The sequence below is a fragment of the Pteropus alecto genome, unplaced genomic scaffold (genome assembly GCF_000325575.1).
Source record: "Pteropus alecto unplaced genomic scaffold, ASM32557v1 scaffold8, whole genome shotgun sequence".
Classification (NCBI taxonomy): domain Eukaryota; kingdom Metazoa; phylum Chordata; class Mammalia; order Chiroptera; family Pteropodidae; genus Pteropus; species Pteropus alecto.
This window is the reverse complement of record NW_006494609.1, coordinates 14,348,657-14,354,402: the sequence shown is the minus strand read 5'-3', so window position 1 is coordinate 14,354,402 and position 5,746 is coordinate 14,348,657. Positions and strand designations below refer to the sequence as shown.

The following is a 5,746-nucleotide window of genomic DNA, read 5'->3' as shown; positions in this document are numbered from 1 at the left end:
ATGGTTGTACATAGGGAAGGCATTCCATGCAGATAGAATACCAGGAACAAAGCAAGGAGGCTGAAAAGAGCAGGATGTTTTAGGGAAGGGGGAGAAGTTTAGTCTGTTATTGAGGGGCCTCAAGAGAGACCAGACTGGTGTCAGGTTAGTTAAGGCCAGGTAGAGGAAGGCCACATGTTCTAGGCAGGAAGATTAGACTATCCTGAATGCATGGAATCCATTGAGTTTTGGGAAGAGACTGACTAAATCAAAGGTGATTTAAGAATAATTGTGTCACAGCAAAGTGGGAGGTGAATTTTATACGTAGACTGTAGACAGGGAGATTGATGAAGCCAGTAACAATAAGAATAATGGCTGATTTTTATTAAGCACTTACAGTGTGCCATGCAATATCTGTACTTACAATATCCATTTTTTGCTCACAAAAACCCTGTTATTTCACTCCTTTTCACAAATAAGGAAATTTAAGCTTAGGATAAATAACTTATCCAGATTCACCATGGAGGCAGAGTTGGAAGTTGAACCCACTTACTGTCTATAGTAGTTGGTCCACAAGTTGGCTGTAATCTGAAAGTGTTAGCAATGGAATTAGAGAAGATCCAAGAAACGATACTCTCTTTACGTGATAGTATTTTCTTTATGTTAGAGGTGAAGAATGAAAGAGCAAATATCACCATGGTTGGGCTCAAGTCCTGGACTATCTTCTCCAATACTGATCTGATCCTGTATCTCCTACATACTTTTCCGTAGTAAATAGGACACCAGTAAGCAAACTGCTATTACAGTTTTACCTCACTTTACAAAAACTCAGTACCAAAATGAGGCAAGGGTATAGATACTAATTGGGCTTGGCCTTCTACTGGGACTCCTCAGAAACCTCACAGAAGGAAGTGGCAACAGCACTGGCTTGGAGGTGTACCAAGTTATGCCTCCAAATATTCCTGTTGGGGGCATTTCCCAAATATGGTCTAGAATTTTTCCAAGGCATTTGCTTCTAGGTGAAAAACCTTTCTTACCTGTACCTCTTTAAAGATTTTAATGGTTTCAGGGCACTGGAGGAGTGGTTTTCCTGTGCTCTGGTCAAGTCAACACTTCTGCATTCTCCCTTCCACTCCCAACCCCCAAAGGTGACAGACAATAAGGAGGAAGAGCTAGTGAGTATACTCTTCAGGAACCACTAGATTGTTTTGCATTCCCAATACTGAAAACTATAAAGACTATAAAAGAGGAAGGGGAGAGGGTCATTTATTACAATTCGTTCTACCTCTCCCCACCCTTTATACTTCTGGTCTTTCCCTGATTGTGGATGAAAAAAATTAAGCCATGTATATGGCAGAACTTCTTCAAACCTAGGAAAGGCTTTCACCTTCAAAAATTCTAGTATATGTTTTATCATACATTGACTTTTTCCCTTTACTAATATTCTTACATCATTTTGTTTATCTTTTATCATTCTTATTAGCTCCTTAGTTCCTTAAAAACAAATTACCTTTTAAGAAAAGGACCTTCTACCACCTGCACCATTGTCCTGCATATAATAATCAATCTTGATTTGTTATTTTTTTCCTCTTTTTTTTGTTTATCTTTTCTACTCAAAACTTATCTCTGGTGACAATACCAGCAGTTCAATAATATTCCTTCAGTAATGTTTATTGAATTAATTCTATATGTCAGATACCTTAGACTGTGAATGCTAATTGCTTTCTAGACGTCATAATTCTTATGAGAGGTCATCAACACCTTTGAGAGTCTGATAAAAGCCATAGGAACCTGTTCCCAGAAAAACATACATGCATAAAATAATTCTGCAACCCCTGTCATATAGTCTGTACTTTCTGACTCCATCAAAACCAAAACTAATCTTTTTTGAAATCTAAAAGATCCTCTTCAGTGTGATATGTTTAGTGTTTACACTGTATAATCACATATAATCTATATAAATAGATAACTATATTCGTATGTAGTTGATTAGCACTAGGGAAACTATTTCAATACTTGAACTGTTTTTTTTCCCCCAAATCACAAGATTGTAAAACAAAAAATAGCCATCTTTCTGCTACTAGAATTTGAAAGGCAAAATACATTGTAGCATTGTTTTTTCTTTAAGGAAAGAGTTCTAATTATTCACTGATAAAAGCATTTTTCAAATTATAATATGCCACATTATTAAACCTAGTCTTTGAAATTTTTAAGTTCTGGTCTCTTGTTTTAAATTTTGTGCTACCTGAAACATAAATAATTAAATTAAACTAATGTAATTGTTGTACAATGTTTATTGTCTTGAAAATATATTGATTTTCATTGAAGAAAATGAGTAGTGGTTGCAAAATTATTGTTTTCAGAAGAGTTTACCAGTGGGTTTTTTTGTATTCTTTCTCTTGTACTGCTCTACCTAATTAACATCAGCATTTGCTAAATTTTATTGCAGAAAGACTGATAAGAAAGAACCCTGTCATCTAGAATCCAAGATCTCTGAATTTGTGTAAAACTTGTATGTTACAGGGCACAAAGGAACAAAAATTGTCATTTGAGAATTTCTTCTGTCTGTGAATAATTAATGATGAGATAACTGAACACAGAACAAAAGTTACAGACATCCAAACTTCTTACTTCTATGTGGAAACCTGGTGCAATGATTATGATTTCACTAAGAGAAGACTGTTGAGATTCCCAAAAGGATGCGATTCCAAGTAACTTTGAGGAATCCAGTATGACGTTGCTTTGTTGCCGGATGAAGTCTATTTTAAACAGTAAAGTAAGCTGATTGCAATGTAAAGAATCTCTCTACCCATAAAAAAGATCTCTAGGCAGTTCAAACATCGTCAAGATCAGGGAACATGATTCAGGTTCTTACATGGGTAAGGCACTCTGGGAGGTACGTGGCTTGCAAAAATTTACGTATAGCTCTGCCTTTTTGGTTCTCATGACTAACTAGACTAATTTGCCATGAGGGCAGAGACTGTTTTTATTTATGTTGTTTTTTATTACATTTATATTTGCTTATTCCCTCAATACTTACAACCATGCCTGACATATAATAGGTGCTAAGTAAATATATATTGAACATCTGAATCAACAACCATGAAAACAGTTGGAGAGAAAAAGAGATGTTAAATGAAAAAAGGAAAGCTCTATTTTGTAGCATAGCTTTTTTTTTTAACGCCTACAAATTATATTAACCAATATTACCCCAATAAACTTAAAAAAATTTTTTTAAAGTAAATAAATGCCTAGAGCACTTGGTCTTCCTAGGTGGTCTCCCATCCAAGTACTAACCAGGCTCGACCCTGCTTAGCTTCCAAGATCAGATGAGATCAGGCATGTTCAGGGTGGCATGGCCATAAACTGTAACATAAAAATATTATGTTCTTTTAAAACTTTTATTATGTGATATTTGAGGTATACAAAAATATATATATATAGTAAATGTAAATTATTAAACATAATACTAAAATAAGCCACAGTGGACCCACATACCTATTCAAATACTTGTGTACTTCCCAGTGTCGATCTCCACTCTCCTAGCCCAAACTGCATTCTCAGTTCAGAAGTATTTTAACTTTGAGATGTATAAATCAGAAACAAGGATATATAGAAGACAAATTAGGTAATGAGAATTATTCATTTAGTAAGCAACTGAAAAATAAATACATTTATTGATAGTCACATGGAAGATCATTTATTAAAGGCCCTTCGAACATCATCAAAAAATACTAAACAAGTTTACTTCTAGTGTTAAATCCTGGGATCATCGGAACAATCTACACACACAGGAAAGGCATATGCTAGAATTCATTTTTCAGTGTCTTTTTTTGCCCATCCCTTTGTTGGTGTTAAATGATTTCTGAATGCATTTTTTTGAAAATTTGCTTTAAATTGCTTTTCTATTTGTCATATATAATTTTTTTTCATAGTCTCAAAACTGCCTTTAATCATTTTAGGTATGTTTTCATATAGATTCTGAGTGGAATTCTTCCTGTGATTTGTCTGTGAAGAGATTTTAAGTTACAACACTGACTGTCAGTAAAGGTTTACTAAAGCAGAGCATGAAAGAAAAATAAAAGCACAGGCCATAAGCGGAATGGCATTAAAGCAGCATTTATCAAATAAAAATTCTACACTAGTGTTTACAGGTGCATCTTTTTATACAATGTACTGTATAGTGTATTGTATCTACCATCTTAAACTCATAAATTCCCAAGAAATATAATATTGTAAATGGCAGGACAATTTTATCCTTCCCATTTATCTTTCTGTATCTGGTTTTCATTGCGTTTCTGTACGTAGCCATCAAACAAGTTGTGTATCTGATTTCTTTATTTTTTTGACATAATTTCAATCTTATAGAAAAGTTACAAGAACAGTGAAAAGAATTCCCATGTACCCCTCACCTATATTTCCAAATGTTAACATTGACCACATTGCCACACATGCTATATTCTCTTGGTCCTCCCAGCAGACGTGATGCGTTTTTGTCCCCAAATGTTTCAGTTTATGTTTCCAGAAATAAGGTCATTCTATTCTATAGCTACAATACAATTATCAGAATTAGAAAAAGGGCATTTGTTTAACATTTTCTAACCTGCAGTCTTTATTCGAATTTTGCAAACTGTCCCAATACTGTTCTTTAAAGCAAAATAAAATCCTAGGTCATCCATTGCATTCAGGTGTCAAGTCTGTAGTCTCACTGAATCTGGAATCCTTTCTCGGTCTTTGTTTTTCACAACATTGACTAATTTACTAATTTTTGTTTGTTTTCTCTTTCATTTTTCTGTTTTTTTAATTTACTGATTTCTAATCAATATGCTGAGAATTTTTAAGGAAGTAAATATATATTAAGTGAATTAATTACTGTGAAGATATACATGAAAAGTTTTAGATACTAATTATCTTATGTTACATCCCTTAAAAAATCATGCCCAAAGAAATAGTAGAGCAAAGGGTAAGAAAAAATTTAGAATTCTAGGCTCCTCCCCTTACTAACTCAATACACTATTCTTTACAGATGAGAAATTAGAAAACAGACCAAGACAGATCAAATAACTGATCAAAAGTCCTCCAGCTCACCTGATTTCTAGGACTTTATAGCTTATAATGCCTAATGGGGAAAAAATTATTGTAAAACCCAAAGTATTACTTTGGTTTATTTTATTAATTCCATCTACTATATTTGGTTTGCCCATAAGAATTCTGCCTATCAGTGGTCCCTACTGTTAGATATTTATTCTGTACAATAGTTGATATTCAATATATAATGTTTATAATATAATACTTGTCATATATAGAAGTTAAATTTATCTTAGGACCGTCCACACAGTATTTAGATAGCAATGTGACAGTTTATGTAGGATACAAGTGTAGCATGATCTTAATCTTACGTACTTCACAGAGCACAAGGTGGGCTCTGGGCTGTGTTCTGGAAAGAAACCTTTTAATCAGGTGGTGGTGTAAGATTTCCATGCACAGAGGACGGAAGAGGTTTGCTGCTGCAGGCCCGAGGGTGCAGCCTGAGCTAGTCTACCCAAAGCCACACATTTCTTTGAAACTGTATTTCATGTTTAAAATTGATACACATTTATGTTTCTTGTAATTAAAAAGATGTTGCCCCCAACAACCAAGAGATAAGACTTATTTTTCCTGTGGCTTCAAATACCCCTGTATATCATGCACCCCAGTTTGAGAAATACATGAACAAATTTATGAAAAGAGTTGTGGAATTGCATGCTTGGGGTCCAGACAGAATAAG

The 5,746-nt window shown here is 34.2% G+C and overlaps 1 long non-coding RNA gene and 1 pseudogene across 4 annotated transcripts in view; one reads left to right on the top strand and one right to left on the bottom strand.

Annotated features, from left to right (window-relative positions):
• LOC107196674 overlaps positions 1-3,184 on the top strand; it is a 7,731-nt gene extending 4,547 nt beyond the window's left edge. For all 4 annotated transcript variants that reach the window (XR_001518104.2, XR_001518105.2, XR_003044135.1 and 1 more), the window contains exon 3: positions 2,503-3,184. This is a non-coding gene — a long non-coding RNA (uncharacterized LOC107196674). The remainder of the gene's footprint in view (positions 1-2,502) is intronic.
• A 43-nt stretch (positions 3,185-3,227) lies between these two features.
• Positions 3,228-3,346, bottom strand: LOC112473776 (annotated as a pseudogene).
• Between the last annotated feature and the right edge of the window lie 2,400 nt (positions 3,347-5,746).